The sequence below is a fragment of the Bactrocera neohumeralis genome, chromosome 6 (assembly GCF_024586455.1).
Source record: "Bactrocera neohumeralis isolate Rockhampton chromosome 6, APGP_CSIRO_Bneo_wtdbg2-racon-allhic-juicebox.fasta_v2, whole genome shotgun sequence".
Taxonomy (NCBI): Eukaryota; Metazoa; Arthropoda; class Insecta; order Diptera; family Tephritidae; genus Bactrocera; species Bactrocera neohumeralis.
The window spans coordinates 1469695-1496098 of record NC_065923.1 but is presented as its reverse complement, the minus strand read 5'-3'; the positions used below and the strand labels follow the sequence as shown (position 1 = coordinate 1496098).

The window sequence follows — 26404 nt, the reverse complement described above, 5'->3', positions numbered from 1 at the left end:
ACAAGGTAACACTGGTTATTTGTTAGAATATAAATCTTTTGTTAGTGTGTGAACCAAAAAAATTCAACAAAAGGTAAATATTGAATAAAAGATGTTTTTACACTATGTAATATAATATAAATAGATAGAAACGAATTAGTGAAGTTTTAGTGATTATAAAAGTTAAAAATATAAGTGTAAAATTCATTAAAAACCACTCACCTTAATTAGTTAAATTTTTTAACTTTAAATGCAAATATCTCAAAAACCGTATATCAGTGGCAACCATAAAGATGTACATATCGTCACCTAAAATGCAAAATAACGTAACAACATTTTCGAAAATTAACAGTGGCGTGAATGAAACACGAAATAAAATGGAACAAGAGTTAAAAAAAATTTTAATATTGGTTAAAACTGATTTATATTTAAGCACAGAACCTGAAAATGTTGGACATACATATGTAATTTGAGGTAGTGAATCGTAATAACTAAGATACTCAATTTCGAATTTTTTGATGATACGTTATTTTGCATTTTAGGTGACGATATGTACATATATGTATGTATATATATTTTTTTTAATCTGGGGAATATTCTCTATCCTTACATACCCCTTTTAATCCCGAAACTGGGAAACTGATTTTTTCAAATTCAGTAATACAAAACAATCGTTTATAATTGTAAATTTCAAAGTTGTAATTATTTGCACGCTACTGTATACCTAAAGTTAGTCATAATTTTAAATGTGAGATCATTTGATGATCCCAGGCAAACTTCTGTCGTACTCCTTGTTAGCCACATGCATAAAATAGAATAAAAATTAAAATGAAGTAAAATATGCCCACAATCGCCACATGCTCTCTTGTAATAATGTTAAAAAACCAAACTTTTCATTTAACACTACTTTTCGTTATAATAAATAAATACAACTAATGATCAAAGGACTAGTCAAAATTTGGGTTTTTAAGTAGTTGTTTCCGAAAAATGTCGTTTATTGTGAAGACATTAACTCTTAAGAATAATTTAAAAAATCGAAGTTATTCTCAAAATTCTTGTAATCCTACGAGACATTTTTTTGAAATTCATAAGTGGACAATTAGTGCAAAAATGTTCGCCAAAAATTTTAATAAGAAATCAAAACTTTACAAAGAACATGCACCGAATCTTTTCCTAATCAGACAAGCCCAAGTTAAATTTATTTTGCACAAAGCAAAATCTATAAAATTTGTGCAACACCCATTGAGCACTAAACATTTGAAAAAAAAAAACGTGTTACACGTTTCATGACTTAGCTTTTTATATAATTTAGCTTCATGACATTTGAAGTAGGCAGAAGATAAAGAGATGGCATAAACAGGTAAATATTTTCCAACGTTTCAAAAAAATCTGCGGAGAAGTAGTTCAGAGTTAACGCAGTTAAGTTCTGGCACTAACCAGCATCGTGTGTTGACCTCAACCCCAGAGAAAAGCTCTAAATTGACTTTAAAATTGGGTCAATAATTATAACTTCAACAAAAATTACCCAAACTAATTATGAAATAATTTTTAAAATATGAACGGCCCGTTAACTTTCAGTCAATGTTAAATACTTACAAATATCAAAAAGTGAAATTCAATATTAAAGAGATGGCATTTATTATTATTACTATATGTTTACAAGTGTTTCACTTGTCCACAACCCCGTTTTCATTATTGGTGTTAAATCAAGATATCGGAAACGAAGCACAAAAAGTACGAGTGTATTCAGGTGTGTATGTACTATATTAGCCACTTGCTAGACGCATTTTCACGCCTCACAATTAATGCCGTTCAAAGTAATTAAAAGTACCTACCATATACTACAATACCGTTACATATGCACCCATATATCGGCATGTCCCAGCGTATACATTTCCAACCTTTATCGCATCAGGCGTTAAATACCGATAGTTTTATATTTGCGTAGACAATATGCAAAGTGAATCCTTCGTGGAAGAGGCAAGGACTAGTATACGTCTTCCGCCATCACTGGTTAGACCTTGCCACTTGAATGATTACGAGTAAATGCAGTAAACTGTACGAATTCATGGTGAGGGAAATACTGGTTGGTGTTGGTGCCGTTTGTCAATGCCATTGTTGGGTACAAACTGATAGGAAGTTAGCTTGGCTACCCAGTTAGCGCTGAGAGTATGAAGAAATATAAAAATTGTATATCTATAGCTGTCTTCGATTCGCCATTCTCTGTTTCATCCTTGCTTCTAAAGCTTTACTTGTAAAAGCAAAAGCACTGCTAACGAATTGAATTCTATACAAAAGAGTATGAAGTTAAATTGCTTAACCGTTATCATCAATGCTACCAAATTTAGTTTTTCATCTTCTACTTCATTATATAAAAAAAGTTCAAAATGCTTTAACGTCAAACCACGATCAGCAACCGTAGTCAATATTTTTTGTTAAATATTTTATGTAAAATTTTAACCTTAAATAAGTACATATGATGACAAAAATTTATTGATGTCGGAGGAGATCTCGAACAAAATACCACTTTGGCTACTGATTAGTTTATCGAATTTCGAAAAATATCAGACAAAATAGTTAGCAACTCAAGGTAATCAATAACAAATCGTCAAGCACGTTTATCGAATTCCAAAAAATATCAAAGTATCGGTAAATAAAAAAATAATCAAAAACATTCCTGGAATTTCCGAAAATACCAGGAGTAAAAAAAATTAACGATAATCAAACGCATTTGTATAATTTCCAAATATACCAAAAATATATAGCAACCCGCTATAAAAGTTATCGATAAAAAATAATGTATAATAAATAAAGAATATTCAAACACATTCCTAAAATTTTCCAAAGCTTTAGAAGTAGCTCCATTAAATTTCGAAAGAGGTGAATAATCTGCCAGTAATTTTATCGATAAATAAATCTACCGACTTTCGAAAAATTCCATAAGCAGTGAATAACCATCTTTAAAATTATTGATACAAAATGTATAGCACTTCGTGGGAAGCAGCTAATAAGCTGTTACTACAGCTACAATCGATCATACATATGTATATCCTTACTGAATGACTTTTCTACTTAATATTTCATGTTTCTTGGTACTTGCTTCTGAATCACTTAAAGGCAAAAGCATTTATTGAAGAGCACGTTGGGTAACTGCATTTGCATATTTGCTCTTTATATGCATTTCAAAGCCAGGCTATATGTATGTTTCTACGTATAAAATACAGAGTGAGTACCATAAGTGAGCGAGCGAGCGGATGGATGATTGCGCGTCGACCTTCAGCGGCGCTGCACGCGCCTTGTCAATGCACCCATTAATGGCTAAACACATCGCAGGCTAAAAGGCAATAATATTACTACACGACACACATAAATATGCAAATAAAAGCAAGGCAAAGCAGAAATGTTAGCAGCGCTGCAATAACGAGCAAAGACAACAAGCTTAGTGTCCATTTCACAGTGACTCGCTTTATATGATGCAGCCAGCTAATGCAATACTAAAAACAACATTTCTAAATGCCATGAATTGGAAAAGCCATTAAAAGGCACTAAAATATATATTATTTATTTTTTTCGTTACAGAGTGCACGCTAAAAAGCTAAATTGCATCTAGTCAAAGACGGGAGTAGAGTATAAGTGTTAAACTGAAACGTCTACGAAAGAAACGCAAGGGAAGAGAGTGAATGCAAGAAAATTAATTGCATATGTATGTGCATTTGTATATATGTATGTGTAAATATACATACATATATCTTTAAAGTTAGCGCCAAACACTAAATAATGACTTTACAAGCGTTTTCCTCTTCGCACGCCAATTTGTCACCTTCGCCTTGCGTGCATTCTTTGCTCCAAACTTCGCGTATTACGCCAGAAAAGAGGATTACGACAATGCTATCATTTGCACCAATGCCTTGTGCTTCTCGCCTGCAACGCCGGGGTTCGCGTGCTGCCGAAAAGTAAGACATTAAGGGAGGCGACGCATTGGCGCGAGGCTTGGGAACATCCGCATAGCTCAGGTGAGTAGAGCAAACGTTGACAGAACCTTTTTAATTCAAATATAAATTTATATATTTTGGCGCCTTCTGCTCTATTTTCAGCTGAACTCGCTGCGAATTCTTCCATTTCACGTACTTAAGCGTGTTTATAGCGCAATATTAATGCGCTGTTTGTGAATTACTATTGGTAGTGTTTCATGCTTGAAACCAAACATAATTATTAGTGAAAAATATTCGAAATCAAGTAAGCAACTATCGTCTTCAAGCGGCCATAATATTGGTAAGTCGATAATATATTTTTACTGTTATAATTAAATTCAAGCAAAATAGAGTATTCAAGATGTTTCGGAACTTACTTTAGTTGTGCGAGGATCAATCGGGATTACAAAGCATTATTTTTTTATAACAGTGGTCGGCATGAGAGGATCTGTCACTGTGTTGGTGAGCACGAAAACAAAGTAGCCCAGTGAGAAATTGGAATGAAAATTAAGCATCTAATCTAAATAATTAATAGTATAATGAAAATTAACAAAATGTCTTCTAAGGATATATTCCCTATTATATTTAAAAGACTTGGAACATAAAAGCCATTGCATGGCACCAAAGGCATTTAGAATCATAAAATATTTCTTGCAGGGCATATTTGGTTTTGCGCTATAGTCTTGCGTGATGTTAATTCGTTGCTGGCTCGACAACGACTGAACGATAGAGCGAAAGCGTACGTGTGAAGTTAGTTTGCACAATTGTGCTAAGAAATGCCGACCACTGTTTTATAACAACTTTCAGTTCTAAAACATAATATAATCCGGCCGGTGACATTTTCACATTCTTATGCATTTTTTCAACGTGAATCATTGACAGCACAGAAAACTATTTATTTGTTTTATAAAATTTGCCTTTAGTCTCAATATAATCCTAAAAGTCCGCTCGGCTGACTGTCAATTGTACTTATATTAAATTATTTAGGGGAGCGGCCATGTCCACTTTTAAACAATTTTTAGTCCCAAGTGTTCCTTGCTACTGTGGTCTCCAGCACCAAATTACAGTTTTGTATCTTAATCGCCAACCTCCCTTAGGTGTCAAGGAATATGTGTACGTAGTATCATCCAATTTTTCTTAAGTTATCGCTTGCACGGACAGACGGACGGAAGAACAGTGACCCGGATTTCAACTCGTCTCGTGTACCTAACCATTTATATATGGTCCACCAACAAGAACGATGTGACGACGTGTTTGTCGACGAAGCCATGAAGCCCGAAATGGGCCCTATCGTTTGCGCGAAGAGCTATTTTAGTAACCAAGAGAGAACTTGAATTTGCGTAATAATCTTGGACAACTTTCAAGCCTTTTACCAAAGTGAAACGTAACATATTGAAATAGCAAACCTTACTAAGCACACTGACAAAATTTTACTCAAATCCGTAAACAAGGCCGGCTCAAGCTGTCAAAATCATATCACTCCTATTCTCATTCTCCTATTCATAAAGTAAAATTTTTTTGGTCAAAAACCACTTCTGTTTCAATTTTTAAAATTGTACACTTTTTTGGAATTATTTTAGTTTAACTAGAAGATAAATTATTAAAAAATATGAATCTCTTTGAATTTTTTGTTTCCGATAGAAATTGCGACCTGCATCCTGCCCGCCGTCCGACAAAAGCACTTGCGAGAGGCATCGGGCAATTGCTTCCCAAAGGCAGAATATCAAAGATTTCGTATCCAAAAAATGTGTGAATGATGTTTAAATATGTAACTATAAACCTTAGAAATTTCGCTTTAATCACTTATTTCTTTCCCTTCCAAAAAAATCTTCAAAAAAATCTATTTTTTGAGGCCTCTCCCTTAAATAAAGTAACAAAAAACATTTGGAAAAAAGTGCAGATTTATTTAGTTTAAAAAGCAGAAACAGTTAATGTACAAGTCTACAAAGCGTTCTACAAACAAATATATTTCTTTACACATTATTGACTTATATATTAAACATTCTTGCCTTATAACCACACTTCCTAAATATTTTTGGTTTAGATGACATTGTTATTATTATATGCCGACCCAATTTTTTTTCTTTTGTTTTGAATGCGAATTTTCAATTTAATATTTTTTGTAAATTTTTCTTTAATGTAAAATTTTTGATAATTTATTGTTATTTTTCGTTGATTTTTATAAATTTTGTAATTTTTATTTATTTGAATTTTGTTTAATTTTTTCATAAAAATTTTATGTTTTATAATTTTTTGTGGTTTCAATCTTGTTCGTAGATTTTTATAATTTTTGATTAATTTTCGTTGTAAACAATAACTTTAGCACTTTCACACTAACAATCCACGCCCATAGATTAATATCACACCGTGACTCAGTTCATTTGCAATAGCGCACATCCTTTCTTTTCGGTTGTTTTGGATGCCGAAATTCATCCGCATAAGTCGTGTCATCCGAGCGATACAATTTGGCTTGATTTCGTATTTGTCTTAACCAATGGCGCAAGCCGAAGTTGGTCTCATTACCATAACTTTGCAGCAAATTCTCTTTCGGCAGCACCTTCACCGGCCGATCTGTGATCATGGACCAATTGTCTTGCGGCGGCTGCAGTCTGTACTTGATATCATTCAGCGTGGTGTAATTGGACAAATATTTTTCCGAGTCCATTATCAACACACTACTATCCTTGCCTTTGTGCACATTAATCTTATAGCGCGCCCTTTGCTGCTCAAAAGTGGGTGCGTCTGGGCGAGATATTTCTTTTGGATGAGCGTAGTGTACCTGATAACTGGACTGATCGGTCGATCTCGGTTCTGTGGGGTTGGGTGAAGTGTTGATTGGATTATATTTCTTTACTTCGTTGTTTATGCGGTCATTGTACCAATTGCCGATTAGTGTGCAGGAACTATAGGGTTTATTGGGTTTGATAAAGGATAACCTGGAAGCAGCATCCACCGGTGGTATTGCCGAACATATTACGCCAACCATTTTGCTCGTTTGTTCTTGCTATTGTTTTTCCAAATAGTAGTCTTTAAATCAATTCCGCGAGAAATTAAAAAAAAAATGAAAATGAAGACAAATTATTTTTTCGAACGAATTCCAAAATTGATTTTCAGAAACTGAAAAATTATAGCAAGAAAGGCGGAAATAGTATGTCAAACATAATTTGATAGACTCGCAAATCGAGTATGTTGTAATAGAGCATGTTAAGTAAGAAGTTTGAGTAGTTTAATGAGAAAAAATATTATCTTTTAAATCAAATATTTGTAAACTGGGTAGCTAGAGAGCCCAGTCGATGGAGGAAGAAAATTTACAAAATATGGTGTACTAATTCTCGTACCAAAATTAGGGGAGTTCATAGAGGGCGGTTTAAGGGTTTCAAACATCCTTCGACATTGTAAAGAATAAATGTTAAGTATTCTAGGTGCTCAAGTAAAACTTCTAGCGATTTCCGATTCTGCTCGAGGTTATTAGATGGTAAAGAACCAAAAACACTCATTGAGACCCTAAATATTTGTGACCAAATTTCGACTTAACAGTGCTTTAATATCTACAGATCGCAGCAACTCTACTTCTCCCAGGGAAAGATCGTTTTCGACTCTTCGTAGACTGAAATTTAAACAGAAAACCCCTCTGAAATTTTTTCTTGCGTACACCGCGAAGCAAAAGTCAGCAGAAGGTGTATATTATGTATGTATGTCTGAAAACCCCTTACAGATATAGAAGGTCTGTCGCAAAAAAAACAGGACTGTTAAAAAACAACAAAAAATTAGTATTTTTCAAAAGTAATATTGTTTATTCAAAGTAGTTTCCTTGTGCTTCGATACAGCGTTTAGCCCGGCTCTTGAGAATATCGGTCGTTGCCTTTTGGATAGCTTAAATGTTCTGAAACCATTTCCTTTCATGGGCAAATGAAGTAAAAATCACAGGGTGCCAGATCAGGTGAGTAGGGTGAGTGATTAATGGTTAATATGGAGTTTTTTGTCAAAAAATCAGTGACAAGCGTCGACCGATGACACGGCGCATTATCGTGCAACAGGCGCCAGGACCCTGCCTCACGGTATTGTGGTCGAGCACGACGAATGCGTGACAAAAGACGCTTCATAACGCCAAAGTAAAACACAGCATTAATCGTTTGGCCAGGTGGGACGAACTTTCGGCTCATCCTTAATAAATTCCTGCACTTTTTCAATATTGTTTTGGGTAATCACTGATTTTGGCTGGCCCGACTTCTGATCGTCACAGAGGTCCTCACGACCTTCTTGGAATCGCTTAAACCACTCGTGCACATTACTACGGGATAGGCACTGATCACCATAAACTTTTTTCATCATTTGAAATGTTTCGGTAAACGTTTTCCCAAGTTTAAAACAAAATTTAATATTTGCTCTTTGTTCAAAATGCATTTTACGACCGATGACCAAAAGCTGCTGTCACTTTTTGACCGATAACATCGATTATAGTTATCCAATTGTCTTAAAATTTTTACGAAATGTCAACAAGAGATCAAACTTTTTATTTCATGTACCCACCAATAGGTGGCGCCACCAGAAACAGTTATATTTAAAACGTTCTGTTTCTTTTGCGACAGACCTTGGATATCAGCTGCGAAATAACTTCTTATGAAGATGATCTGCTTGTCGCTTGTTATTTAGCGTTTTCAATTACTTTTATCGAAAAATATTTCATACATTCAATTTGTTGCAACCCTGTTGAAGCCAATGAACTGCCGATAAATATACCACACACATTTGTATAGAACACACGTACACACACACGTCAAAATAAAACACATAAAAATCAAAATATTTAACGCCATCCCACGATATCGCATTTTATTAGCTCCATATTCTTCGAGTTATTCGTACCTCAAATGTTCGTGCAGACGAAAAATTTACAAACATCTATTTAGTCTTAATCATAACAAATGAGCACAGCAAAATAAAAAAATCGAATGATCGTTGAGTTGATCGTGATCAGTGTGATCGCGTGAGTCTTAATAGATTATATGCCTCTGAAGCTTCCAGGGTAGAAAAATTAAAATTGGAATAATGGAAATATAATACATGTTAATATACTATGGTGGCTCCCAAAATAGTTGGAGGACTAAGGCAAAAAATTGCAGTATACAGTAGCGACAAGATAAAGAATTTGGATTCGAAATATTTAAAGAGAATGTAATTTTACTTCATAGAAAACAGTAAAAAACTAAAAGACTTCCGTTGAACCGGAGTTAAAATTCTCTAGCATAAAGAGTATTAAAATATCTTTATCATGAATTTGATCGGTCAGTTGTATGGCAGCTATATGCTATAATTATCCGATCTGAAGAATTTTTTCGGAGACTGTAGCACTGCCTTGGACAGTAATCTGAGGCAAGCTTCTTGAAGATATCGTGTCATATAAAAAAGTTTTTCGTACAAAGGCTTGGCAGCTATATCCTATAGTGCCAATATTGGTGGTGTCGAAAAATGTGACACTTCTGGAGCAAAAAAACTGAGGAACTTGTTCTCTGAACACAAAAATACAGATAGCTAGTATAAATCCGAAATATTGTTCCGTTCTTCTTTATTAGATTTCTTAATCAATAGCTCTGCTCCTCTATAAGACCTCATGCGACAATGTTGAGTAAATGTCTACTTGTAATGTTCATCATACGCACCTGTGCCCTTAGTAGTGAGTAAGTTTTGAAACATCTTCTTTTCTAGGCAATTAACTAAGCCAAATAAATATTTGCTGCCATTCTATGATTCATAATTTGTTTATTATGAATTTATGCACACAACCGTGCATAATTAATGGTATGGGGCAGAAAGTGAGACACTCGTTTGGCCATCACTGTGTCTGGTGTTAGTAGCGTGACCATTTGATGACATTCTCTTACTAGGCACCAACCGTACGCTTTGATTAGCTGTCACGCTCACCTGTGTCGCAAATCCATCTCGTGGCGACGCTTTCGCTGACTAAGTAAGCTGGCAATTTCGATGATCTTTATCGTATGTGAATATATGTATATGTATGTATATGTGGGTTTACTTATGAATGTATTCGCAAAGGTTGCCTTGAGGGAACATCGCTCAAATCTCCCTATTATTTTGATTGATTCGATTCAATTTATTTTCCCTGATTGTTTTCCTCATTTACGCAACAATTTCGCATTATTAGTACATTCTTCACCCATTTTCATTTGGCTATTGTCCTAACGCCGTTTTGTGTGTTCACATTTTGAGTGGCTATTTTTACGCTAACCTGCTTCCAATTTCACTATATGAGATATTCACTTTTCGCTTGAGCTTAGGTGCTACTCGCTTGCGAACTTGCATCCCCGTGAGGAAATCAAGCACATCGCTGGTTTTGAAGACTCTGAAAATAGTTCTTTTGACATCCTTGTCTTTTCTGGAGAATAATAAAATTCTGGAGAGGTTTTAATCTATGTAGTAATAATATATTTTTTAATTCTTAACTAAACCTCAGCAAGCTTTTATGAAAGGAAAAAGGATCGACATACGAAATATAACGGAAGTTCTGAAGCAGATTACCGCATTCCAACGACTTATTGAGTTTACGATTCGTTAAATATTAGCTGTTTGGTAATTGATACGGTATATGTAAAGTGTTTTTCAATAAGAGCGCTACAAAAGTTTGGACTTCTACATGCGTGCCCGTGGTGGTCATGCAAAAGAAATTGAGTTCCATACATAATGGCCTCGAATGTACTTTCACAGGAAAAAAACGAATTTCATTGATATCCTAAACCGTTTTTGTTTTATTAAAAAAAAACGTTTGTAGTACTCTTATTGAAAAACCCGCTTTTAAGGTTGAGGCCACTGACTCCGCATTTCGGTAGGAAATTTTAATAATTTCGACTCGTTGTTGGATTGTATATCTTTCCATGATGAAATGGCAAACCTTACTGAAGAGAAATGTCGAAAAAGCGAGAAAAAATATGGGGGCTTTCCCTATCAAAAAAAAGTTGTAAGTATCCCTAAAAAAGTTGAATATATCCATAAATTGGATTTTAGAGTAAAACGTATTGATCTTGGTCAGTCAAATAAATAAACTGCAACGTAAATGGGTTATGCAGCAAAATTTCGTCATGATCGCATTTTTTGTCCTCGATGTAATACTTCGAAAAATTAAATGTAAAAAGTTCGTTAGAAATATTTATTGAGGAATATTATCATATGGGTCTCGTCGAATGAAAAAGTGTTCTATACAAGCAGATCGATCTCTCAAAAACTGAAGGACTAGTTCGCTCATGTACAGATATACGGACGGACGGGCATGGCTAAATCGACTCAGCTCGTTACGCTGACCATTTATATACATACATATATACTTTATACGATCTCCGACGTTTCCATTTTTTTCTTTCATTTTTTAAAATTCTTTCCTGCCCTACAGGGGCTATTCCGCCACTTAATTTGCAGTATGTTGACAATTTGCGCGCACACCACTTATCCACTCACCCTTTTACGCCTGGTTGTTTTGACGCTGCCTGCTGATGGATACACACTACTTGGATTACTAAATGTTACTCGATTTGTATAATATTGTATATTATATTAATTTAGCTAGTTGTTGTTGGGGTTGCGGCTGCTGTTGATATGGGGAGCGTTCCGTATCAGCGCTCTCGGCCCGGGGAAATATGGTTGCGATTGTGCGATAAGTTTACTTCGGTTTGCATTACTTTTGGCGTGTGGCCAAATACTAAAATCCAACAAAGCCAACAAACAGCCAAGCGCTGTACATACATACATATGTATATATATATGTAAGCACAAGCAAAGGCGACGATGCCACCAACCAGCAAGCGTGTTGGCAACAGTGATGGCATCGGGCAACAGCTAAGCAATTCACAGAAATCACAATGCTGTACAACAAGCATGATACAAACAGACATATGTACGCGCACACAAACACACACGCACTCATACGAACATACACACCCACACGCATGGACAAAACGTCGACTTGTTTACACTAAAAGTAAAAATTGTTTCATTCTATTTGATCAAGTGGCTCACTTTTATTGCCATTTTGGCTTCTGCTGCCTATGCTTTCGCTCGCCTGACACGCCGTGGAACACACACACACACAGTAATATATGTACATATGTATGTATATATTTAGTGCACACAAAAGCGGCAAGTTGCTGCGGCAGGGCGGAAAATTAAGAAAATAGAAAATCTTGAAAAGAAAAAAGATAAAATACAATAAAAATATAAATAATTTCAAAAGTGAGTGGTTATTTTGTACATATTTCGAATTTTTTCGATTCATTTGCGGGTTTTGTGCGCGCCGCTATTTCGAGAATTTCTTTTTACAAGTGGTCGACCGCAGCTGCACACACGCACTCACATTCGGCGACGTCATCGAATATTACTTTTGCTTTGTGCTCCTCCGAAGCTTTATTGTGTGCTTCATGTAGGGCGCAGCGCTGGCGGACGCAAGCAAAGCGGAATTGATAAGCCATTTTCGCGAGCAAAATCACATAAAATTTGGGTGCTGTGTAACTGCTGCCGCTGCCGCTGCCGCCGTCGCTGTGGTTGCAAGCACATTGGCGCATGCAATTTGTAATTTCAAATATGATGAGTCTTTTCAGGCGGTTTTGTCTGCGCGAGTGTGTGTATTTGTGTACGGCGTGTGTGTTTAGGAAAACACGAAAATCCAATCCCATTCACTTTGCTTTGGCATAGTTTTGCAAAAACGTGTGCCATGTCAGTTTTTCGAGTGAATCCACGACACACGCACACAAACACGGATTAATCAATTGCAAATGCAATATTTTATTTTTCTGCCGAAATTTCAGATGACATGACTGTGGAAAAAATGTTAAGTAGTTGCTGCCGTAAATTACATCATTTTGCTCTGAAAATTTTTCTTACAATTCAGCCTTAAAAATATTAAGCTAAGTGGGTATTGGAAGTCATAAAAGCACGAACACATGCCTGTATTAGAAAAAAAAAAATTCTGATGCTTTTTTCCTCAATATTTTCAACCAAACAATATTGGCGTATGGATCATATTTTTATTATATCCTGAACGGGGTAAATAAGTTTACCACGAAGTTTGTAACACCCAAAAGGAAACGTCGGAGACGCCATAAAATATATACTCGACTTAGCCATATTCGTATGTCTGTCCATCTTGTGTATACACTGGACATATTTCCTCAGATTTTGAGATAGCTGCGAACCACTGTAGCATATAGCTGTCACACAAACTGAACGGTCGGAATCAAGTGCTTGTGTGGAAAACTATTTTATTTGATGAGATATCTTCACCAAATTCGGCAGGGTGTATTGTTTATGGTAATGATGCAATCTGCGAAAAAATTGTTCAGTTCGAGATGGCATATAGCTGCCATACAACATATAGCTGACAGATCAACATTTTTGTAAAGATTATTTTGTATTTGTGAAGGGTCTTATGGCCGAAGTTAACAATAAATCTGATTGTCTTTAATTTGTAAGCAAATTTTTTTTTTGCTGGTTTATCTTTATATATAAAAAGTACTTGTCATGTTGTTGGTCCGCGACGGACTCTTAAACTACTGAATCGATTTTAGTAAAATTTAGCACACTGTGTCCAGTTCGAACCAATTTAGAAGAAGAGAAGGATAGTAAAAACAATTCCTAAATAAATAATATAGTGAAAGCTTTATTAAATGGACGCCATATTAAGCGGACAACTCTATTAACTGGACAGAAAGGCTGGTAAACAGACATTGAGAAAGCAGCCTTAAATTCGTTATTTTTTCCAATGAAATTTATTTGTATGAACATATTCAAAATTAAACCTCAAGTACAATCCCTTGGATTATTATACCGACAAAAACGTTTTCGCCTTTATTCGTAAAAAAAAAAATGTCATTGTATTGAATAGTTTATTATATGGACAATAGTATAAAATGTATATATGTATGTATACCACGGCAACGAGTGGCCAGATCCCCTAGTACTTATATATATTTTTTGTAATCTAAAATCGAATGTACATATCATGTCGCATTTTTAAATATAAAATATTCTTATATTATCAGAACTTTAACTTTAATTCACAACTTTTTTTGACCACTGATAATTTTTCCGTAAGTTAACTATCACACTTCGTAAAGATACATATGTATGTACATATGTACATATATATGTACTTTATGCTTGTGTGAATGGCTTTCAGTCAAAACTGGTTCACCATCAATTTTACTCGCATTACTGCTGATGGTGGCGGCTGTTATTGATTTGATGTAATCTTACTTCAATTAAAACTCACATGTTGTACATACATTCATACATATACACACATGATAAGCTCGTGCACATGACTATTATATCCTTAGAGGTTTGAGTTTTTACAGTTAGGGTGAAAAAATTGCTACTAAATATGCATTTGATTACTCAAAATATTAATGTTTTTTTAATGTACATCTTTAGTTCGAAGATCCATTACATTTTAAGAGACATACCCACAAAAATAGCTCCGCAAGGACCGTTCATTGTGAACATCGATATCAATATTATATTATCGATATCAATATTATATCATCGATATTTCTGTTTTTAAAATTAGTTTCGGGTTGTAGCTACAAGGGAAATAGAGTATAATTCAGAACTGCTAGTGTCGGAATTATAGTAATGAGATTTTAACATATAAGTGTTCTTTTAGAAATCTTTAAGGGAAATTATAAATTCTTAAAATAATTCGAAATTTTATTATTTTACTTTTCGAATGAATTCGGAAATTTTTGTGAAGAGTTTCGAGGTAATTTTCGTAGATAATGTTATATACAAATATGGAATACATCCACAATAATTCGGTACATTTATTTGCCGTTTTATTAATTTTCATGCTTTAATGGGCCTCCTGCTGAAGAGATATTAAAAATGAAGTAATATTTTAACTATGTTCTCCATTATTTAGACGCACTTAGACATAAAAAACGATTTTTTTTTACATTGAATTTTCTTCAACAACCGGCAGATTTTAGTTAAATGTAGAAAATGATTTGAAACAAAAAGTTTTTTCAAGCTTCTGTGAACTGTTCTCACTTGTTTTCTGACGATATCAAGATAAATGTTTCCAACAGTACTACTTACTTGCACGCTACTGTAATCGCGCATTCTTCCCACTCACCCGCTATCGGCCTAAACGCGCACAGCTTATTCCAAACTCACATCCAAAGTTGTTTCTTTTTGTTGTGTGTGTGTGCCAAATGCAATGCTGTCAGGTCATGTGGGCTAGTTACGTAAATAGTTTAATTGGAGCATGTGTATATGCCAACATCCAACTGTACATATTGGTATGTAAATCGATTTAGTACATGGAAGCTTATGGATATACATATGTACATACACAAGCGCTGTCGGCTGCCAGGACTGTAATTAAACTCTACACATCAAATGTGTATAAAAATATAAGATATTTAAAATAAAAAATGAATTTTCGTCAGTTCGTGAAATATGAAAATGCATAAAATACATATACAGATGATACAGCTCAATCACTCACTCATGATTTTTTTTATCTCGCACATTTATGCTCTTGCACTCCGTTTACTGTTACTCTGGCAAAACACAACTACTCCACTGCACTGCTTCCCAGCCGCCAAGTCGCATTTGCGACGGCACAATTACACTTTTCTCGCCCATTATCGCAATTACGTGTAATGCACCACAAAGCACCAAACAAGGTCACATCCACACAAACGCACACACCCATACATACAGACGCGCAACTCCCGTCCAGCTGTGGAGCTGCAGCGCAACATGTAACCATCAGCAGCATACTCACATACACACAAGCAAATTGCATAAATCCGCGCTTTGCTCGCAACACTCAGCAGCCAGCAGCAGCGCCTCGCCCTTAAAAGGATACTACTTACTTGTACTTACAGTTACATTGTCATTGCTGAGCAGCACCCATGCTGTTTTTGCTTCATTTTCTCGTGTATCCCTCAAGCGTTATCCTTTGGCCTTAGCTGCTTTCGCACTCCTTCACAGTCGCCTGTGTCGTTGGCTCTTTTGTCGTCTCCTTTGCATCGCGTTTAAACGAATTAATTAAAACATTTTGTTGACATCGGTTTAATTGAATAATAAAACAACATCATCATTATATAACAACAAGGGATTTATTATGAGGCATTTAAGTTATGGCGTTTTTGCTTTTTATGTGGTGAGAATGCGCGAGTTTAGTCTCATTTTCCATTGTCCTTACACACACTTGTGTTATTATGTATTCGAATTTGTTCGGGTAAATCGGGATTTGCCTTCCGTAATCTGTTACTAACAAACCTAGTTATCCTACTGATATAGTTTATATATTGTTTTCTTGTTGTCTGCCTGATTAGTGTTGTTTGGGATATTAGATTATTGTGAAAGTCTTCTCTATGCTGGATTTGCCAGGTCTGAAGCCACACAGATAATGTCCAATCAGTTTATTTACAATGGGCTTGTCTTTCACAGAATACTGTCGAAATAACCTTATATGCAATGTTAAGAAGACTTATCGCTATAATTAGCGCAGACTGCGGTATCTCCCTTCTTGTAGATAGGGCAGAGTGAGTTGTCATGTTCCAATCACTGGGTATGTATTCATCCGACCAAACTTCTACATATGTATCACCAAGTTCTTCACTAGGTACGCCGAAGGCCTGCCTGACAAAATCTCGGCAGTAGAGATTAAAAAATCCGAGCAGCCTATAGGACATTGTCTAGTCAGAAGATCTGCAATTTCGGCTACATGGACTTTGCTAAGAGCAAACAATTGGCCCCTTGCCACTTACGCTTCATTCCATGTTTGAAAGATCTCAGAGCCGCACAGGTTTTAGTTGTTTACCAGCGTTTGCCCAATACTCGGAAGGTCCATAGATCCGTTTTTGATAAAGAGGATATACACCCCTTCACAAATGTTACTAGCCATACTACAATCGGAGGAAATGAATACTTTCATGAAGGAACCTACACTTCATAGTAGTACACCTACCGCTACAGTCGTCCGGTAGTCTGAAGCTGGAATTGATGGAGATCAGCCGACAAAAGACTTTTCCTCCCATTTTCCGTTTAAGCTTCAATTCATCTGTGGAAAAGCTCACTGTTTGTGAACGGAGATGAAAGCTGCAGTGTTCCTGAATATAAATAATTCAAACGCAAACGACGCATACAAATAGTATATCTTGTGGACAGTTTAGCCGGCTATAATGAATTCGGAGTGCGCCACACCTCGATAATCGAAGAAAACTGTCAACATAACCTTAATTTTTAACCTGCTTTGACGTGGTTTTTTCGGCTTTGGCTCACCTTTGCCACGATATTCGGCCGATTGATCGTCTGTTTCCGGGTCGTAAGCATATATCCTAGACTAATCGCCTGTAATAATACGTTTCATGACACTGTTTTACAGACTTTAATGCAAGTCTGTTTTTCGAAAACATTGAGTGATTTTGGAAACAATCCTGCTTTCACTTTTCTGAGGCCCAAATGATCTTTCAAAATGGTTTTCATTGATCCTTCCGATATTCCAACGATACCAGTAAGATCTCTGTTTTGATCATCGGTTGTTGTTGATAGTCGTCCTGGACGTGGTCGACCCTCTTTGAATTTTATTAATCAAAAACGACAAACAATTATCACCGAGAGGCTTTTCCAACAACCTGAAAGTTTCGGCACCAGAAGGTTGATTCCGAACACAAAATTTAATCGAACTGGAATTGTTGATTAATTACATTCATCGTAAAACTCGCGGAAACGCGGAACTTCGACGAATGGGTTTTCGCGCGAAATTTAAATTAAACAGTCTTACTATTTTTTACTCACAGTGTGAGCATTCCAAATCCTATGTAAATCAGAGTGAAATTACTGACATCAATTCTTAGCATTTTCTATTGCCTTCTACTCTTTGATAAAGCATTGAGCGCCAAACAAAGTCAATATAAACTGCTGAGCACCACAAAACGCTTAGTAGAGTACAAGTAGTTAAAAGCGAATGACAAATATGCATGATTGAATGATAAACGACAAAGGATGCTGCTATACAATTGCAAATACCACACACACATACACGGGCGAGGAAAATAATGTTCGTGTGAGTGTACGTCGTTAGTGCTCGTGTCATAGTCCAAAATTCACGACCATTGTCGCGCGCTCATTGTTCTAATATAATATATGTATGTATGTAGGTACATTGATAGTGACAACCTAGCCACACCCCCTGCCTTCAAATGCAAATGCACAAGCATTCTGTCGCACACATACACACACATACACGCACAGAGCAGCGTTAAATTCAAATGAAATCATGCTCACGCTGCACTCGAGTCTAGTCAAGTTAATGTCTCGCCAAGGCGCCGAACAGCATCGGCTGCACTCAGCCACATCCACATCCACTGTGCGATGTAGTGCACCATGCCACCGGCTTAATGCCACATGCTGCCACTAACACTGCAAAAGCAAGCTTTTTATTGTGCACTTTCGCATAAATTCAAGTGTGTGTGTCTGTGTGTGTATGTGAGAAGCGTGTTAGCGCCAGAAGTTGCAATGCTGGTTGCTTGGCTTTGTTTCAGTACGCTTCGTCACCTATGTGTCTATGTGTGTGTGTTGTTGCAGCGACTGCGGCCTCGACACAGCCATCTAAGCTTCAACCTCGTCTCCTTTTCCAGGATTTCAATGTTTGTTCTCTACTTCTTTAGAAATCACGGATACTTTGTCGGAAGCGTGCTGCACGGACCGCTATGCGCTGTCACGTTACTTCGTATATGTGTGTAAGTGTGTGTGTGTATCCGCTTTTATAGTGTATCTAACATGCTCTCACTTACACATATATATGTATATATTTATATTGTTGACATCAGTTTTCTCGACTTTTGTTATTGTGTGAGTCGTGTGACCTAAATTCGATGGCATAACATCCGAACACCGAACGCAACGCTGAGCATATGACTCTCTACTTTAACTGTGAGACCATTGAGTAATATCCTTAACGAGCAGCAGTCTTTCGAATGACATCGCATCCACAAACGGTGCAGCATCCATTTTGGAAATTGTCATGCCAACACACACACATGCACATATATGTACATTCACATATGTACATACATGGCTGAATATTAAAGAAGGAAGATGCAATTTCAGTTTGTGTTAGTGCAGTAGTTACTTGGATGGGCGTATATGGTGTCTACATACATATATGCAGATATTTTGGTATAACATCGGACTTTTCTTTTAAGTTGTTAAACAATTTTTGTACATCAATTAATTGGAAACCAACTTAAAAGCTGTGAAAACGTATTGAATCCAATTTAATTCAATTATTTGCGTTTAGATGGAAGATACATATATCAATGACCTAGAATACGATATATTATGTTTGCTATTAAGTTTGAAACACCCAGCCGAAAACTTCGGAAATCCTACAAACTGACCGATCAAAATTAATATAAAAATCTTCATAAAACATATTTTTCTTTATTCGACTTAACGGTTTTTATATCAAACAAGGCTAGAAAGAGCTAACAAAAAGTTTTCCGTTGGATTCGGATACCTTTTCAGATACTTGTTAGAATAAATGCACCTTTGAAGGTTAAAGCTTTTATAATCTATAATAAGAGAACGTTTAAAAGTTCTATATTGTTTGCTAAACCACAGTCGTTTTCAAACTCGTGTCACAGGTGAGCCGAAGCCAAAAAACATATCAGAGTAAGCCAAAAATCAAGGTTATGTTGACAGTTTTCTTCGGTTATCTAGATGTTACGCACTCCTACTTCCTTCCGAGCAAGTTGTCAAGAAGGAATCCTATTTGAGTGTTAAGCGTCGTTTGCACGAATCTATTCGTAAAAAAAGCCGAAATTATAGGCCGAGAACTTTTGCTTTTTACACAACGATAAATCACCGTTGCATACTTCATTGATTCTTCGTGAACTTGAATTTTCGCCAAATTTTCAACCAATATCGTGCCGAAACCACCAAATGCACCTGATTTAGCTCCGTGTGACCCTCAGCTATTCAGCAAACTCAAACGACCGCTCCGGAGAAACCGCTTTGAGTCAATTGAAAACATTAAACGTGAATCGCTACGCGCATTGAAAGCTTTTCCGGAAATTGACTTTAACAACTGTTTCAAGGATTGGAAAAACGTTGGCCCAAGTGTATTGGGGCCAAGGGGGACTACGTTGAGGAGACCGACATAGAATTTGAAGAACAAATTAAGAATTTTAAAATTGTGAACAAAGTCTTACTATTTTTTGCTCATAGTGTTCCATAAGTAATTATTAAAAAATTTTAGCACTTTTACAAGATTACTTTGACCATTACACACAACCAACAATACAAACACAACTACTTGTTGTTGTTTCTTTTTGCCGGAAACAAACATTTGCTAAGATTATTTATTTGCAAGTAGTTATGTATGTTTGTGTTAATTTGAGCGCATGAGAATAAACAGTTAGATAAGTTCACGCTTGACAAAAGCCAGCAAGCTAAGCACAAGTGAGTGAGCTGATGTTCTTGAAGTTGCCATGTTGCACAGAATGCAACGCTGATGCAAGGAGTTAGGCTGCAGACGTCGAGGGATTTCTTTGAAATAACGCCAATGAAAGCTCGCCCCTTAAGGTTTTATGGAAATGGAAATGCAAATACCGGATCGCACAAGGCAAGTGCTAGTCTGTCTTGTTCCGGTGGCATAAAATAAATTTAAACAATACAAGTACTACAAGCAATAAGTACAACTACAACAACAACACATAAGTACATTTGTTCGACATGTCCGAAGTGTAGACGGCCGACAGCAGCTGTGTTAATAGTCTCAAGCGCTTTGCGGGGGCTTCGACAGCGCCTCAGAAGCTTTGTGTGAAATATTGCTACGCACTTAGTAACGCATTTACGCAGGCCTCCACGACGAGTGCCTCACAGTGCGGTGAGTGTGTGTACGCCTGCAGACAGCCACCCCTCTGGTGCATTATGTGACTTAACAGTGGCGTGCTCAGTGGTCGTTCGTGCCTTTTATGCACATGTACCATATACTTACTAATAATGTGTATATGACACATATGACGTTTACATGCACTCGGTCGACAGACACGGAGGCAGTAAAAATAACGCATTCCACAAACACAACAGTGTTGTTGCTGTTGTTATTGTTGCTGCTTGTGTTGATATTGGTCTTCAGTGCGGCCAGGCGCACGCTGCTCACTGCCTCAGCAATTCACGTGCGGACTTCTAAGCTGCCTGTGTGCTTGAGCGTGTGTGTGTGTGTTGATGCGTGTATTTAAATGACTTTTGTGTTGTTGCGTCTCGCATCTCAAATTGCCAATAAAAACTACTCTTTCATTTGTACTGCTTCTGCTGCTACTTACTGCTCACTGCTCCTTGCATACGCGCGCGTATTGCAGCGTTCATGTCCGTTGTAGTAATGTTTGGAAATCTGGGACATTCATTCGAAGCGCATACATGTTAATGGAGTTTTATTCGACGGGAGTCCATAGTATCCTTAATGTCCCTTCTCAATCTCCCATAACTCATAACTCACAACTCTCATGAAAATGAATTATTTCTATCTCCGTGCGTAGAGTATTAGGGTGAATCATCTGTATGGTGAATATGTGCATATGTATGTGCTGCATTTCATTTGTCATCGAAATGTTAATATAAAATCATCCGTACATGTGCATGTGTTAGTATTTTCGGATTCGATTTTTTTTTTTCAAAATCAATAAACTATATCTATGTCACGTTCATAAAGAAAACCATGTGAGATTAAAATATTCACCACATTTTTAGATTACTTTCCAAATTAATACTTATATATTGGCTGGAAAGTTGAAAATTCATAACAATTTATTAAATCGAAAATGAAGTAAATGGAGCTATTTTCGGGTCATAAAACTATTCGTGCTTGGCATGATGTTTGAGAAAATTGCAATACAAGATTTTAGGGCTTGACGAGGATTTTTCTCCACATTGTTATTGAGCTATACCTCTCCTCGTAATATATGTACATATATGCACAAACTTCTTAAATGTCCCAAATAATAAATATTATTCACATAAATGCATTGCAGAAATCCTTTTATTTCGTTTTGTTAACAGTGTTAAATTCGAATCGAACAAACAACTGGTATAAATGCAATGAACTGTCCGAATTGAAAACAGGTAGAACATCATGCGCGTCCAAGAAGTTAAATTTGTTGAAAAGTAAAAGTATGATTTTAAAGCTATAAAGTAATAATAAGTAAGCTTATTAAAAAAAACGAAAACTTCTAAATCCTATTTTTTTTTATAAATCTTTCATTTTTGAGAGAAAAACATAATATTTTCGTATTTTTATTAAGAACAAGAAAAAAAGATAACTTAAGCCGTTCCTAACTTGTTACCCTTTCCTGGCTTATTTCTCATAGTATAAAAGGGTATGAAAAGGCTTTTATCTTGATTTTGATCGCTGAGTTTGTATGGGACCTATATGATATAGTGGTCCACTCTGAACAATTTGTTCGGAAATTGTAGCCCTGGCTTGAACTGTATCTGTGCTAAGTTTCGAAAAGATACCTTGTCAAATAAAAAGTTTTCTTTACAAGATTCTTGGGTAATATCCTTTAAACCCTTATGTGCAAAATTTCAGTGGTATCTCAAAAACTGAGTTACTAGTTCGCGTATATATAGACAGACAGATATAACATATAGGCAGACGTTGATCATTTATAGATATACATACATACATATGTACATATATGCATCAGATATACACACATACATATGTATGTATATTAAATTGGCGGTCTCCGACGTTTCCTTCTGGTTGTTACAAACTTCGTGAAAAATTTTATACAACAATTTCATCGTATAAAAACAAATTTAAACTTGAATCTGTGATTAGTGGATTCTTCGCAAAAACTTTTGAAATCCAAATAGATGTTTCGTGCGGAAGACCTACAGTTTCTAAACCAGTTTTCATAATCCATATCCACATTCTTCTTACTAAAATGGTTTAGAGCACAATTAACATAACATAAATAACATAATTAATTTAATTTTAATTGAAAATTTATTTTTTTAATTATTTCTTAATTTATAAGGACTTATAAAGCCCTGTAAAATCATTGCAGAGTGATAGTATATTTTCAGCTTCTAAATATTGTATGTACATACATTTCTTTAACGTTGAACAACAACATCATGCTTTGTTGCGCCAGTGACCTTGCTTTTCGTGTGGCCCATAAGTGTACCTTAGTAAGTGCGTTGTTGTCCTACAGGACGCGAAACCACTGTTCGGACTGACGTGAGCTGTCCGCGATAGATCCTTTTCACTTTTCAATTTTTTTTGTCTACACAATAAATAATTTTTCTGATCTCTTCTTCTTCCACAAGAAATCCTTAAACTAGTATAAATATGGAAGTAAAACAAAACTATTAATTTTTACCCACATAAATTTATATTACATATGTAAATATGTTCGTATGTATATACATATGTATTTATCTAAAACTTTGTATGTATGTTATGATGATTACAGTAACAACAATAAAATGCCTGAAACAGCACAGAAAATCACCCCATTATAAAGTTTCCCAGTTTTAACCTGTTTCACGAAGAAGAGCCTGCTGGTACGACACGTTTTTCATTTATTCTCATCTCCTTTTTCTGGGCTCTCACATACTTGATTTTGCGCTGGCGCTTAAGTTTGCTGTATTTATTTATTCTTTTGTTTTGAAAAACCTCTCTCTTTCTCTCACTTATTGTACAATATGCCTACCACATTGAACTTATAAGTTTAACGATTTGGGTTCGGAAAGCATGCATAATATAGCGTAGTGGAGTGGCGATAGCATGGGCAATGGGTAGCGGCGAGTGGTAGTGGCTCTCTCGCCAGCAGTCGGCTAGCACAAATTCACTCACGCGCCACCCAACGCAGCAAGGATGAATATAATGAAAGAGCGAAAGGTGTATGCAAGAATAACTGAATAAACTGAGTTGAAATAAATCAACCCAGAACTGCTTGGCCCAGTATCAATTCGTACGTTCCCCATAATGTCTGCCATAATAGTGGATACGTCGTGGTCGCCGTGTACGGAAGCAAATCAGTAGAAGCAGGAATTCAAAGGCTCAGTGTTCTATGCAATAGTGAATGTAGCAAAGAAAAAAGAATATACATATATATGTATGTATACATATATGTACACATATATCTAAGGAAAAAGAAAAGAATGTACAAAATGCACCAAAAGTAGTGAAAAGCTTTGAGGAAATCGTCTTGTTTTTCTACAAAATTTTGCACAATTTTACGCGAAACCTTCAGAGAATGTCTAAAAAATGTATGTAAAATCGAAAACGAAATATGTATGTTTAAAACGAAAATCGTCACAAAGTGCTCGAATATAGAGCGGAAAATAGTGTGAGCAAAGTAAGCGAAAAGTGTGGTACATCATTTTGAACAAAAATCCATGTGAAAAACTACCTATAAACTTAGTTAAAAGTTATGAATTAAATGGGAAAAATTATTTTGCTTTTTATCGTACGAAAATTTTTTCTTCTTTTGCCATCCATACACACACGCACACATGAGCACGTACATACGCACGCACACAAGTGTAAAGGCACAAGCACACATTTTTCACAACTTCGTTGTCGTCGTCGAAGACGTGCTCGTTGGCGTTTTCAACGTCGTTAATTGCAGGCAGGCAGGCAAGCACCAGGCCGAGCGAATAGCTCACTATTGCAACCTTGTTGTTGTGACGGTCGTCATTGCTGTCGTCTTCAGCGTAGTAGTGTTGTCGTTAGACAGACAGACGGACAGGCAGTTAACGATTCTGCTCGACTGGAGCACCCCTACGGAAGGGCACTTCAAGTAATATGAAAAGGAAAAATCTCTATAAATTATTTAGTGTATCTTGTATTTATGCAGGTTCGGTGCTGTAAAGTGCATTTTGTAGGAAACTTAAAAAATGTTGATACTCAATAAAAAAATAATATAAATCAATATTATTTGAAATTTCAAAAAGTGACACAAATTCAAAATGCGCGGAAAATGTTTCTAAATTTTGAAATTTCCGATCAATTTGCCTGTGCGAAGTGATAGTATGAAATCGTGAATAAAAGCAAACTTAAACAAAAAATTCTTCGCACAAGCTCCCCAAATAATATCCGGAAATGCATCATATTCCTCGTGTCAATAGACAACATTTGAAAAACTACAAAAATATAATAGCCAACATAAAATGACAAGCCAACTGTGCTTCTGCACGAGCTAACCAGCAGCACTAACAACTATAACACAACAACAAAGCATTCTGCATTCGCACAAAGCAATCGCCATGAAAAGTGTTCGGGCGCAAAATAAGCTAGTGAATGAGCGCAATCGTGTGAGAGACTTTCGAAAATTAGTTTACTAGCCAAATATATGTGCGCGCTCTCGGCTCCCGAAAATTTCACCACCCACCCACACATACCGATTCCACAATTCACATACTCATAGCGTTCATACATACATACATACATACATAGTATAAGTGGTATAAAGCAATGCAACTGTCAGCTGGCTTGGAGAAAAACACAATGAAAGGAAGATGTGCAATTGACACAAAGAAAAAAACATTCTCTTTACAAAATACTCGCTTTTTAAATGAGAAAATGGAAATGTATAGTCTTTGAGCAAGCAGGGAACTTTAAAGCATAATTAGAAATTTTGCCTCTACTTATTTATATGGATAAATTGTCTAAATCTTAGTAGTAGTAGTAATTTGAAAAATGTTGTACCATTAAATTATTTCCGCAATATTGAAAACTAAAACATTCTTCATTTTTCCGAGCTCATATCTCCCTTAAATTATTTTTTCTTCTGTTTTCGTCACTTACTATTACTTTTTTCATTTTTACCATTTTTACCATTTTCGAAGGCAGGATTTGTTAACTGCTCACCATAGGTCTTTGAGTGAAGTGAAGTAATGAATATCCGTACCTAAACCAGTAACTTCACCTAAAATCTATGTTTACAATACGAATATATGTATGCGAGAACACTTACCATAAATCAGAAACACCATCAAACTTCGGTACTCTTAACCGGTGGTTGAGGTTTCTGCCTGTTTTGAGGTAAATTGTGTTAAGTGAATTCAAAATAAACATTCGTCGAATTGAATATTACTGTTTACATCACAGAAACTGTTTAAATCCGTAATTTAATCCGTTTTAAATTATGTGAATCGAAGAAAAAACACTCTTAAGTCACGAGTCTCTTGAATTTAATTTCCTAATATACCTTTGTTGTTGCAACCGGATGCAAATTTTTAGGCGATAAACTCAAATGCATATTTCATTAATCGCAAAATATAGAATATGCAGATCTGTACTTTGATTTTCTTAGTGCCAAGGAGCTTATAGCCCTGACAGACGAGCAAAATTAATACGCATTAAGCAACGCTAATGCGCATTGAAATTGTATGGTGACAAACGGCAGACTTGTGCATTTAGA

The 26404-nt window shown here is 35.9% G+C and overlaps 1 protein-coding gene across 11 annotated transcripts in view; it reads left to right on the top strand.

The window, feature by feature from the left end:
• The window catches only part of LOC126762932 (protein encore), a 67700-nt gene that overhangs the window by 2144 nt on the left and 39152 nt on the right, over positions 1 to 26404 (top strand). For 6 of the 11 annotated variants that reach the window (XM_050479997.1, XM_050479999.1, XM_050479998.1 and 3 more), the window contains exons 2-3: positions 3559 to 3992; positions 4074 to 4251. The gene's annotated coding sequence lies outside the window, so the exon portion shown is untranslated. Of the gene's footprint in view, positions 1 to 3558; positions 3993 to 4073; positions 4252 to 23960; positions 24338 to 24735; positions 24782 to 26404 lie in introns of those variants that run through there. The other 5 variants (XM_050479996.1, XM_050479991.1, XM_050479994.1 and 2 more) reach the window with 3 other exon arrangements.